At 35.7% G+C, this 13,146-nt stretch overlaps 1 non-coding gene across 1 annotated transcript; it reads left to right on the top strand.

The window, feature by feature from the left end:
* The first annotated feature begins 817 nt into the window (after window positions 1–817).
* Window positions 818–920, top strand: LOC114579667. The gene has a single exon (XR_003700760.1). It is a non-coding gene; the product is annotated as a U6 spliceosomal RNA (small nuclear RNA).
* Window positions 921–13,146: the final 12,226 nt, after the last annotated feature.

Raw genomic sequence — 13,146 nt, 5'->3', positions numbered from 1 at the left:
CTCTGCCTTGCATCATTCATTGATAGCTATTTCTTTAACATCGTCACCCTACTTTTATCATCTAAATACTATCGTCCAACCACCGTAGCCAACTCTTATAGTTCGCGAACTAACAACATCAATGAATGTCTTATATCGCTTATAAGGTTAAATCATATTGTGGACAAAAATGTCAACATCCACATACGTCATCACCCCCAATATTGCTACAATGTATGTGCAAGCCATACTTAAAAAGTCAATATACAGTGTTAATACTAACGTTAATGTGGGGCAACTTTATTGCCCACCATCACCAATAATATTAGCGCACATAACTTTTATAAGGCCAATGCACATTACCAACACCAATGCCAACCCCGGCCGACTTCATCTCTCCATATCATTAATAATAAAAAAAATTATTTTATCAAATTACAGGCCAAAAATGCAATGGTCATACTTAAAAATAAGAAATTAATTCTCTAAAAATTAAAATAAATATTAACTGTGTTGAGTTGTGACTGATTTGTCCAAATTTAAGTCAATGCCATGAAATTCTAATCATTTAAATCTTCTGAAAAATGAAAATAAAATTTCTTAATATATGAAAAATAATTACATGAATGGTAAGACCAAACTTTATTAAATTCATTCTTAATGTCTAGTAACATAATAAATACTTCAAAAATTGAGAAGTCAAAATAAGATAATAAAAATTACTTCAATCTCAAAAATAAATTCTCATCAAAATAAGATGATATCTGCCTATAGTCCCACATTGGCTGAATTATAGTAATTGCGTTTCTTCTTAAATGGTTGCCCGCTGCACTCAGTTGTCTCTTCGGAGACATCCGATAAAATTGGAACGATACAGAGAAGATTAGCATGGCCCCTGCGCAAGGATGACACGCATAATTCGAGAAATGGTCCAAATTTTTTTGCCAATTTCTACAATTTTTCATGCGACAAACCCTAGATCTGAATCAGACTAACCTTTATGCCCTTTCCTTCATTTTCTGGGTTTTGGATATTATTTTTCTTCTTTTTTTTGGTTTTCCAGCTGCCGAAAACCTACCGATCAAACACAATCTTCCTCGAAGTTTCGATTTCGGTCAGATTATGCAATACTTTACTTCTCCTTTAGACGGTAATTCATCTTTTTTATTGTAGTGATCGAAATGTCCTACATATCATCTTCATATTTTATGTTTTATATGAATTTAATCTCTGTTGAATCAGACTAACCTTTACGCACCCTTTCCTTCATTTTCTGAGTTTTGGAATTTATTTTTCTTCTGTTTTTTTTATTTTCCAGCTGCCGAAAACCTACCGATCAAACAATATCTTCCTCGAAGTTTCGATTTCGATCAGATTATGCAATACTTTACTTCTCCTTTAGACGGTAATTCATCTTTTTTATTGTAGTGATCGAAATATCCTACATATCATCTTCATATTTTATGTTTTATATGAATTTAATCTCTGTACAGATTGTTGAGCGACTTCCCCTTATTTTTTTTTTCTTTACTGTTTTTTATCGACCTTTCTTATTTTGCTTCAATTAATTGCTAAATTTGCGATTTGGTGAACTTTTGATGTTGCAAAAACATGTGGAAAAGAGGATGGAATTGTTCAAATTGTTGATTGTAATTCCTTTTCAAGTTTTAATTTATAAAATTTTACATTTTTTTTTATGATTGTATTCCCAGAATTGCATTGCCTTCAATTGATAAAGATTTGATGTTTATTTATATCATGATATTAGGCAAAGGGATTAGGTTAGGGGATCCTTTATTATTTGATCTTTTTATTATTGCTTAGGAATATTTTTTATAGAGATTTGATTTATACCATCACTGTTTACCCCTGTTTGAAATATAGAACTAAGAAAAATTTTTCTATGTCACATTTGGCTATTTTTACTGATAATCTCATTATTTTTTTCTGATGGGAACATTTCTGTGGATAAGATTCTGAAAAAAAAAAAAAAAAATTCTTCATGTGGAAAAGAGGATGGAATTGTTTAAATTGTTGACTGTAATTCCTTTCAAGTTTTAATTTATAAAATTTTACCTTTTTTTTTCATGATTGCATTCCCAGAATTGCATTGCCTTCAATTGATAAAGATTTGATGTTTATTTATATCATGATATTAGACAAAGGGATTAGGTTAGGGGATCCTTTATTATTTCATCTTTTTATTATTGCTTAGGAATATTTTTATAGATATTTGATTTATACCATCACTGTTTACCCCTGTTTGAAATATAGAACTAAGAAAGATTTTTCTATGTCACATTTGGCTATTTTTATTGATAATCTCATTATTTTTTTCTGATGGGAACATTTCTGTGGATAAGATTCTGAAAAAAAAATCTTCTTATCTTTTGAGGAAAGTGGTCTTATGATTAATTCTAAAAACAGTTTTTTTTTTTTTTACTTCTAAACATCTAAATGCATTTCACACATTGTCTATTAATCATTGAAGATATTAAAGTTCAAGAGTTTAACATAGATTTTTCTTGGAATGTGGTTAAGTTGATGTGTTTTCTTCTTATTTACAAAATAAAAAATATTTTCTTTGATGTTCTTCAAAATGTTGTCATTCTTTTCAATAAACCGCCTGTGTGATGCTTTGTTTCTATTGATGTTTGATTTGATGTCAAATTCATTACTCATGTGCATCCACTTTTAAAATTTATTTGGAGTGAAAATATTTGTGACATATTCAATCTTGTTGGCGTGTTATGAAGCATTTATTCCTTTGGATTCCTTATTGCAAAGTAAGGCTATTTATATATATAGTTTCTAAATGTCAGTATTGTTATCATTATTGAATCTCTAAGTTACATGCTTATTAATTGTCCTATTACTTCTGAAGTTTGGTCATAATTTTTAGAAGTTTTCAAATTCCTAGTTCTGATTTTCAAATTGTGACATTTATGGAAAGAACGTAATGAGGTGAAGCATCAATGAATTAAGATGAATCATGTAAGACTTATTATAATAGAGGTACTTGCAAATTGAAAAAAGTATGTGATATTCATCTTCTCATAAGTATATTTGGGTTTGTATTGATCCTGCCAGAAATCTTGGTAACAGGTTTTTAGTTTTTAGGGTTTGCTCGTAAGGAGAATATAATTTATTGGTTCTAATTTGGGCATTATTAAAGTTAAGATTGATGGGATTTTAGTGATAACATGGCTGCAGTTGGAGTGATTTTGGGAAACCATCTTGGTGATGTTATAGTTGAATTGAATAGTTTGACAAGATAAGCTTAAAAATATCAAAAGTGATATGATAGGAGTCCAAATGAATTACAATCAAGCACTTGAAATACATTTAAAAAAATTATAGATTTTAATCGAAGTATCAAATAGTCTCCAAATCTTGTGTAGTTGTTGTCAAATCGAGTGATTCAAGAAGATGAATACAATGAGCGTAAGATCAATTGATTTGAGGTCTTTAAGGCATTTAAATATTGAATAAATATTCTATGATCAAAACATTTGGTATAGGTTGTCCAATGAAGTGTTGTCAAATTTGTATTGAATTTATTAGAATACAACTCCTAATACTTATCGACTACCATTTCCATGTTGTCATTGCCCAACTATCATCACTGGTAGGCCATTCTTACTTAGCCTTTTTAGTCCATTCACCATCATTTGATTGTCATCATCTAACTGCGGTTGTCTAATTCTCTTCTTATGATGACCGTCATTTAACAACCGTTACCCAATCATTATTGCCCGACTAACATTGTTAAATTGTCATCGTTATTCATTTAATATTTCTTTCATAATCTCTACTACAGTTACATGAGACCAAACACGCTTCTAAGTTCTAACTTTGTACACTTATCTTATTCAGTTGCGGGAAATAGTAGATTTTTATAACTTCAAGGATATAGGGAATTGTTTAAATTGGAATGGGCCAGATAATTTTTTTAACTTCTCGGTTTTTCTTGTATTCTTCTCATTTATCTTTGTGTGTGTTATATCTTTATTTAAAGTTAGGAAGAAAATTTTTACCTTTATTGCAACGTATCTTCTAGCGCTAAGCAGTAGTTAAACTTGAATTGAGCTCGAATTATTCAATAGTAATTCAACTCAAAGATAAATATACAATGCAAGTAGAGTTGTTTCAGGCTAAGTATTAATTGAATCTAATTTAGTTTAAGCAATATTAATTAATCAATTAATTTCTTATAACTTTAACTCGGGGTTGCAAAATGTAATGAAAGCTTCAACAATTTTTTGTAATGCTTCGTGTTATTTTTTCTTGTTTTAGAAAACCAAACAATCTCGTATGGCTCTTAAGCAATAATCTCAATACAAATCTAATTGCTCTTAAGTTCATCTTAATTGAGTTAAGACATTCTTATGGATTTTTTTTTTTTTGGCATCCTAAAACATAATTTAGGAAAAATCTTTCACAGGCCAAAATCTTTGATATATTGGAACCCCCTCATCGAATTAGCTCGGTTTAAGAAAATTACAACTTATAATACATTAAAATACTAAAAAATTTAAGAATAAGTTTTGGGCAAACAATAATGCCCAAGCTCTAAACTAGTTTGAATTTAATGAAATCCAAAAATTAAAATTTATTTGCTTAAATTGATCTAAAAATAATTAAAAAAATAGGCCAATAGTGTGTACAGACACGTTACCCGCGTCCTAGCACGATTCTCCCATTTGACTCCTTCCGCTCGACCAACCACGCTCCTGCCTCACACGATTGAGATTTCGCGCACGCTCCAGGACTTCCTCTTCGACATCTCCCCCGACTCCGTCCCATGCTCTATTTTCTTCATATCGGAGGATAATGATGCAGAACATCTTAAATAAAATGTTTATTATGTATAGCTAATTTAGTTTGTTACTTATTTCTTAAAAGTTATAGGGATTTCTATTAGATTATTATAAATAGAATGGTGTGGTAGGAAGAAGAGATATATGAAATCTATTTTTGGAATACAACAGTATTTTCACTGTCTATTTTTGGAATACAACAGTATTTTCACTGTTTTTTTTTTTTTGTTTGAGCTGTTTAGCCCATTGATTTCTCTCTTTCAATGTTTTCTCCCTACATCACCTTCTCTTGTCTTCATCTGTCATATTTGCAATCACAAGAATCAAGAAATGGAAAGCATAATTAAGAAGCAAAACAAATATAAAAATGGTTGAACGCTTTAGGAATACTTACAAAGCAGGCCAGGCTGTTTGGCCAAGCTCAGGCAAGCAATTAACCCAAAACCATACTCTCTTCTCTTCATTTGTAAACAAGATTGCTAATGTACACAGGTGTTTGACGAAATGCTTGCAAACATGAAGGAAGAGATCAGCAAGAAGGTGATCAAGACTGCAAAATAGGGGACCGAGAATGCCGGTGGCTTCCTGCTGAAAGCAAGCAAAGGTATAAAGCAAAATGCTTGAAGTGCAACCAATGTCGTGAAATATGTTGTGGGGATTGGTTGCTCCAGCTAGGGGTGTCAATTTTAGGTCACGGGTCGGGTTCAGGTCGAACCGGAACTAACCCGACACTTTCAGGTCAACCCGAATCCGACCCGCTTCGGGTCCGGGTCAACTCGACATGACTCGGGACCGACCAAAAAATGCTTTTTTTCTGGTAAAAAAAAGGGTCATTCTCCAATTTTCGGGTCAAAATCAGGTAAAAAAATGGTCAATCTCCGGTTTCTAGATCAAATATGGGTTTTTGGGTCGAAAATGGGTAAAAAATTGGGTCAATTTCGAGTTAATGGGTCAACATGAACCCGACCCAATTTTTTAAACGGGTCGATTTGTTGAACCCGACCCGTTTCAGGTCCTGGTTGACCCTAACCTGAAATTTTCGGGTCGGATTCGAGTTGAGTTTTCGGGTCGTGTCTAATATTGACACCCCTAGCTCCAACGACAGAATCACTACCACCGACATTACCAGCAAGGATATCATTTGTGGGAGCACTGATGGAAATTCATATGGCAGAATGTCCGCAAACTGTTGCAGCAAGGATAAACCGTTGCAGTGAAAGTGTCCACAGAGTCTTTAGGCTAAACGTTGGTCACCCAGCAGTGTTCGAAGATGTTTGTGGCGTTGACCTTCTCGGATTTGGAGGTCCCGCCGAAGTTATACTGTAAACAGCTTGAAATCAACAGAAAGTTTTGCTAACTACTTGGAGATGGCAAGTTGCATCGCCAAGAGTGCGCCTAAGCTTCGATCGTCATTGGAAGCTGCTCGTCGTCTACTCTCTGCCATTGGTGCTGGTCCACGGGTTGGCTATGATACCAGCTTATGTTATATCAAGCAACAAACCTGCAAGAACACAAGCTAAGTAGGCAAGAACTTAAAATTTTTGATATATCAGTAAAATAAGTTTTTTTCTTCTCCTCTATCCTTCTTTATGTATCCAATACTATATATATGGTATGCTGTGGTTATGCTACCTTAAGCGTAAGTCCAACTTTTAAGTAAAATATTATATAAAACTAATAATAAGAAACTGGTAAAACAGAACGAGTGTGCAGTGTGAGGCCATGTGCACAATTGCATTGCGTGGTATGCTGCTCTTCTTCTTATGTTGTTACGGCACCACATCAAACTCTATATGTATATATAAAGTTGACTGAATTTAATAAGTTATAAATTTAAATGAATTAAAAAAAAAAAAAAACTGCCATAGAATGATTCCTTATACCCACATGGCCGAGGCTTGGTCTTTCTCTCCGGATCAAAACTGAATAACAGCCCCCAGATTCCGGGAACTCGTGAGACTATAAAGATGGAAGCAAGTCCAGACGGATCGCTGGAGAAGGCATCGACAGTGCCAAAGGCGTGCGAAGGAGAAAAGAGGATTCTGTAAGTTAGAGCTGAAGGACAAAGGGTTGGCGGTATTCTAGGGTTTGCTTATCCCCATCGCCATTCTTAGTTGCTTTTTTTGGCAGTTTATTGGTTAAATATACTATTATTAAAGTTTTATTTCGAAAAATGAGTGGCAGTGTGCCATAGAGAAGGAAGAATCATTTATCATTGCTCGGGCGATATAAATGCAAAGATTGGCATCTTGAAGAAGCCTGTGAAACTTTGCCAATAGAATGTGCTGCAGCTTGCTTTAATTCAGTCACCAAACTCAGTGAACCTCACTGAAGTGCCTTTGCATGATTAGCATTTTCTCAAACAAATTACAATGGCAAGAGATTATGATCATCCCTCACTCTACAAATTTAGAGCCTGAAAGAGCTGTTGTGAATAGTTCCGCCTTAAATTCTTCTTCAGTTTCAGTTAATTCTGTTATTGGTGTGTACTCTTCATCCTCAGATCCGGTTCATGTTCCATCTGTAGCTTCAAATAATTCTCAGTCTGTAATCTTGTGTGGGAAGGTCATTTTATCCACAACAGAGTCATTTCATGACTCGGCTTCAAATATCAAAAAAGAGTCACGAAATACTGCAATGAAGAATATGGAAGGGAGCTTGGCTATGTAGTGAACCGATTGAAGATGTTCTGATTATTGTCCTGTTATGCTCAGCAATCTGTGGAGTTAAGGGGACGGAGAATTTTATTTGATCTTTGGCTGCAATTGCACATGCCTCAAGATCATCAGCTGGTGTTTAGTGTTACCAAAGGCTATAATTTGTTGGTGATGCTCTGTGGGATCACCTTAATTATTACACGGCATCTTTTCTTCACCTACACTGATTTGCCTCCTGGACACCTTACTGACCTGCGTGCTGCTGCGGTTAATAATGAGAACTTTGCTCGTGTAGCTGTTAAGCACAAGCTCCACCTCCACGTACCTTCGTCATGGTTCAAGTGCTCTAGAGGCTCAGATTCGAGACTTTGTGAAGGATGTTCAAGAAGAACTATCAAAGCTCCCAAAGTTCTTGGTGACATTGTTGAATCCATAGCTGGTGCAACTTTTTTAGACAATGATCTTGATACTTGAGTTGTTTGGAAGGTTTTCCAGCCTTTGCTGCAACCTATATATGGTGACCCCAGAAACACTTCCTATGCATCCAGTTAGAGAACTCCAAGAGCGCTGCCAACAACAGGCACAAGGACTGGAATGCAAAGCTTCTCAAATGGGTAATCTGCGCATGCCAAGAGGTTTGTCTACGCAGTTCGTGTTAACACCACAGATCGTGGGTGGACTGATGAATGCTTAGGGGAGCCAATGCCTAGCGTTAAGAAGGCCAAGGACTCTTCAGCAGTTCTTCCTCTCGAGCTTCTGAAGAAAGTTTATCCTGAAAATTAGAAGCTTAATTGGTGTTTCATTTTAGGTGGAAGTTTCTGAATGGAGATGACTTCAAGGTCTTTCTTAGCTCCAGGCCTCCTGCTATTTGCTCATCTAAAACCTTTTAATTGGCTGTGAGGAATCTTACATTGTGATGGGAGCTTTTCTAGCCGAGAAGGCCAAATGGAATTTTTTTTGTGTTGATGTATCAATATGATGAGATGATTTTGTTTGAGATAATTTTTTTGTTGAAGCAAAAAGAAAGCCGTCCCAAATGAAGCCTTAATGTAATTGGCCTGTGAAAGGTCTGTTTTTTTTTCCTTATGTTTGCCTTTATTTTGGATGGAAAATGCTCATCAGTGAGACTGAGGTCTCATTTGGTTGGATTGTTGGTTAGGTAAAATGGAGGTTTTGAAAGAGATATTGAGAAAAAGGAGTTTAATAAAATGGAGTTTTAATAAAAATAAAAATAAAAATAAATGACTCCTGGATAGTGCTTTTCATAGCCAACAACTGTCTGTCTTACACTTTCATCAATATGCAATAAAATTTGGAGTTAACAAAAAAATTGTGAGCAAGGCCATAACGAAAATCGATTGTAGACATTTCAACAAATAACTAAGATGCAATCCCAATGGAGAACATTGTTGAAGATTTTGTAAAGGCTGTAAACTTAATGGAATGTGCACTTTCTCAAATAAATAAAGTGAGATAAACCATCAAAGAAGCACCCCATTTCAACATAAGAAACTAGATAAAAAAAATAATTGTAGTATTTAAACTTGTAGTTCTTCCATTATATGCATATATTTCTCCAAAGTGAGACTGTGGAGTAAATATTGTGGCTCGTCATTTAAAAAACATGCTTTAGCTTGACTTATGAAATCAAGGTCACTAAAAAGGATCACAAGGAAGTCACGGTGAAAGTTAGATGGAGAAGGTGTCGATGGTATCAAGTAAGTCGTTACAGGAGCTCATTGGAGAACAATTTAATGACAATGAGAGGAAGTTCTGATGCAAGCTTTTTAGGGAAGTCACTTATGGGATTAGTGCATGTGATGCTTGAAGAAGAAGAAAGTGTCAGTTTATGAGCGGCATACCTTGTGATGGCACATTTCCGGACTTATTTTTAGGTCAGGTGACCGGACCTACTAAATTGTCATTTAAAGGACAAAATATTGTTCAAATTGAGAACATAACATGCTCTATGAGGCACCTGCCCATTCCATTCTAAATCTACATAAAGAGCAATTGGGCAAAAGCTTACAAGTAAATCCTCTTTTGCTTCCATTTCCTTACTTACTGCTAAGATCTTATAAAGCAAGTTAATTAATTATACTAATATAGCATTAATACAGTATTCCATAAGCTACTAAAAATATTTTACAGAAGAAAGTAAACAATAATAATTTTAGAAATGCTCTCAAAGATCCTCTTTCAAGTGATGCCACGGTACACAATCACCCATCCTATTCAACAAAACTATAATATAAACATTGGATCAGATGGTTCTGTTAGTTGATTTTATCATTTTTATTATTAAATTTGTTATTTTTTATTATCTTCTACTACCAATCATTTGCAAGTAAGATGGAAACAGAGGCGCTCTTTGTTATCTAATCTTCTCTAAAAGTTGTAGTATTTAAACTTGAAGTTCTTCCATTATATGCATATATTCCTCCAAAGTGAGACTGTGGAGTAAATATTAGCTTGACGTGTGAATCAAGGTCACTAAAAAGGATCACAAGGAAGTCACGGTGAAAGTTAGATGGAGAAGGTGTCGATGGAATCAAGTAAGTCGTTACAGGAGCTCATTGGAGAACAATTTAATGACAATGAGAGGAAATTCTGATGCAAGCTTTTTAGGGAAGTCACTTATGGGATTAGTGCATGTGATGCTTGAAGAAGAAGAAAGTGTCAGTTTATGAGCGGCATACCTTGTGATGGCACATTTTTTTGAAGGCATACTTGAGTTTGATTTTCGAGTTCGGAAGTCGTAACAGGAGTTTAGTGGAGAAGGTGCCAAAAACTGTATGTCGTGACAGGAGCTCACTGTTGAATCTTTTGACAATGGTGGGAGGAGGTTGCGATGAGAGCTTGTTGGAGAAGTCGCTGACTGGACCAACACAACCAATAGCATTGTTTGAAGGAGAATGGTATGTCAGAATTGGACCCATGACATTTGAAGAAGATTGCAACTCACAACAGGATTTGAGCAACCATATTTATTTAATCTGTCATGAATATGGCAATTATGATCTTGGGATTTAATATGAATCTTTAAAAAATAGGATGCATCATGACATTCTCAATCTCTTGGGAAAAATGTGAGGATAAAGTAGGAATTTTTCAATCAAATCAATTAGTGAGTGAATGAACCGAGCCTCATGAAGCTCAAGCTCAAACTCGGTTAATATAGGATATGTAATCTATGCTCAAGCTCATGGCTTGATAAACTTGAATCACATACTCATTAACACGCCGAATGGTCTCAATTACACCCTTAAGTTGGATGTTACTAAACTCCTAAGTACCCAAAGTAATGAGAATAAAAACTATTATTTTATAATAGTTTTTTAATTTCCTAGCATCTCAAATAAGCTATTTGAGGAGTGTGAGACCGGGCTTTGAGGTCAGCACATTAGAGGGCTATTGAGTGTGTTGGAGAAGATTGAGTGAAGGCCAATGATGTTGTTTGTTGGATCATAACAGGAATTCGATTGAGTTTTGTAGTGGTGATCGACAAGGTTGAGTGGTCAATTGTATCGGTTGAAGAGGAATGGTAAATGTGTGGAATGACTCTGTGTTCGAATGAGCTTGGAGGCTCGGTTGTATGGGTCGATGAGAGGGTTTCTATTGAGCTATGGATTTTGGCTTGTAGAGGCTCAGTTGTATGGGTCGACGAGAGGGCTTCTATTAATACACATTCGTCATTTGTTGTCTTTCTTTGAAACAAGTAAAGCGGGAACGGTGCAGGGACTTAAGCTTGGCAGAATGAGATGTTTGTTTAGTAGCTTCTGAACCATCTCTTATAGGATTTCATGTTTCTTTGGACTCATTTTACAATGGGGAAGGTTTGGGATATTGGCACGAGGAATCAAATAGATTTGGTGTTGAATTGATCTCATTTGTGGGAGATTGGCACATCCATCCCTTTTTTAACCCAGCTTATTTTGTACTGGTGTTGATTGCTGGTTGTCTTCAATTACAATGCTTGGACTAGCGATCGTGCAACAATGTTTTCATTGCATCCATCATCGATAAGCAACTCACAGACTTTGCCGATAATGGTATAATGAATACGAAAGATGGCATACATTGGGAAGGATTATGCTATCGCGGAGCTAAAAGAAGCCATTCCATAACACAAACGACTTGGTCACCTTCATCCGCTAGCAGGTCCTCTATTTCTGGTTCCAGATCATCAACTTGATTATCTACTGCCTCGTTAGTGTCTTCTTATACAAGATGAATCTACGGCCTCATGGGGCACTCATTAGATTTGTAACCCACTTGGAAGCCCCGAAAACATTTCAATGTCGATGGCCTCAGATGTAGGGGTTCACCTTAGCAGGTAACCTTTGCCTTGGAGGCATTTTTGGATCAGGTGTGTTGGATGGGCCAACTGTAGGTGGCAGAGGAGTGGGCTGCGATCTTGGCATCTGCCTAGTGGACTTAATTCCGGTTGGTTGTTCACTAGGTGTCTATTTGTAATTGAAACTGCAGAGGTGTCACGCCAGTTGAATTTCAACCTTGAGGGCAAAATTGACGGCTTCGATAGTGTCCAAATGGGGTTGAGCTCTAATTTGTCATGTATAGAGTCTTTTAATCCTTCAATATAGCAGGCAGCAATCTGAGTGTCGAATTCATGAAGGCTATTGCGGGCACTTAGCCTATAAAACTCTTCAGTGTATTCACTGACAGTTCTATTGCCTTGAACACAGTGTTGATAACGGACAAAGCTACTCATAACCAGTTGGGAGGAAACGTGCTCGCATTAATTGCTTCATTCATGTCCAAGTTCGAACATCCCCCTTGCCTTCCTGATGGCTGTTTTATCTAACCTGCATCCACCACATGCTAGCTCCTTCCTTCAATCAGCAATGACATATTTAACTTGCTTTTCATTTGCAATGTTCATGTACTCAAAGAATGTCTCAATCGCTCTTTCTCAATCTATATAATCTTCGATGTGTAGCCGACCTTCAAAAAATGGGATATCCAATTTAGCATGAAATGGTATTTCTGTGTCTTCCCCTCGCAAAATCACATAGGTAATCACATTCTCCTCCTTCCAAATCAAAGTTATGGAACGGTCAGAAATGATTTTTGTCCTCATCGGAATCGGGATTGGGTTCCGCCCTCTGATGCGTTCGATGTCTTCGTTGATTTGACCTGCTTGAAGACCCAGCGGTGTTCAAAGATGCTCGCGGCACTGACCTTCTTAGATTTGGAGGTTGCGCCAAACTTCCACGGTAAACCGCTTGAAATCAACATAAAGTTCTGCTAACTGCTTGGAGATGGCATTCTGCATCACCCAGAGTGCGTCTAAGCTTCAATCGTCGTCGAAAGCTACACGTCGGCTACTCTCCGCCATCAATGCTGGACCAGGGGTTTGCTATGATACCAGTTGATGAGGTCCTACAAATAATTTTTGAATTGTTGATTCCTTAATACTTCCCTATTAAACAAGTAGAATGGGAAATATTCAAAAAAATAAAGAATTCATACAATGTTAAAACTACAAAATACAAATGAAAATCTAAATTTTCCTTCTCACTTCTAACAAAAAAAATATGGAATTCTTATTTATACATTATGCTCCATAAGAGAATCATGTATGTCCTAAAGAAGAAAAGTGGCTTCATGGCATTTAATAATAGGTTATAAATTTAAATGAATTAAAAAATAAAAATAATTAACAAAAT

This window comes from Dendrobium catenatum, unplaced genomic scaffold, assembly GCF_001605985.2.
Source record: "Dendrobium catenatum unplaced genomic scaffold, ASM160598v2 fragScaff_scaffold_54, whole genome shotgun sequence".
NCBI lineage: Eukaryota > Viridiplantae > Streptophyta > Magnoliopsida > Asparagales > Orchidaceae > Dendrobium > Dendrobium catenatum.
Note: the sequence above shows the minus strand (reverse complement) of the source record. Positions and strands in the feature narration are given on the sequence as shown.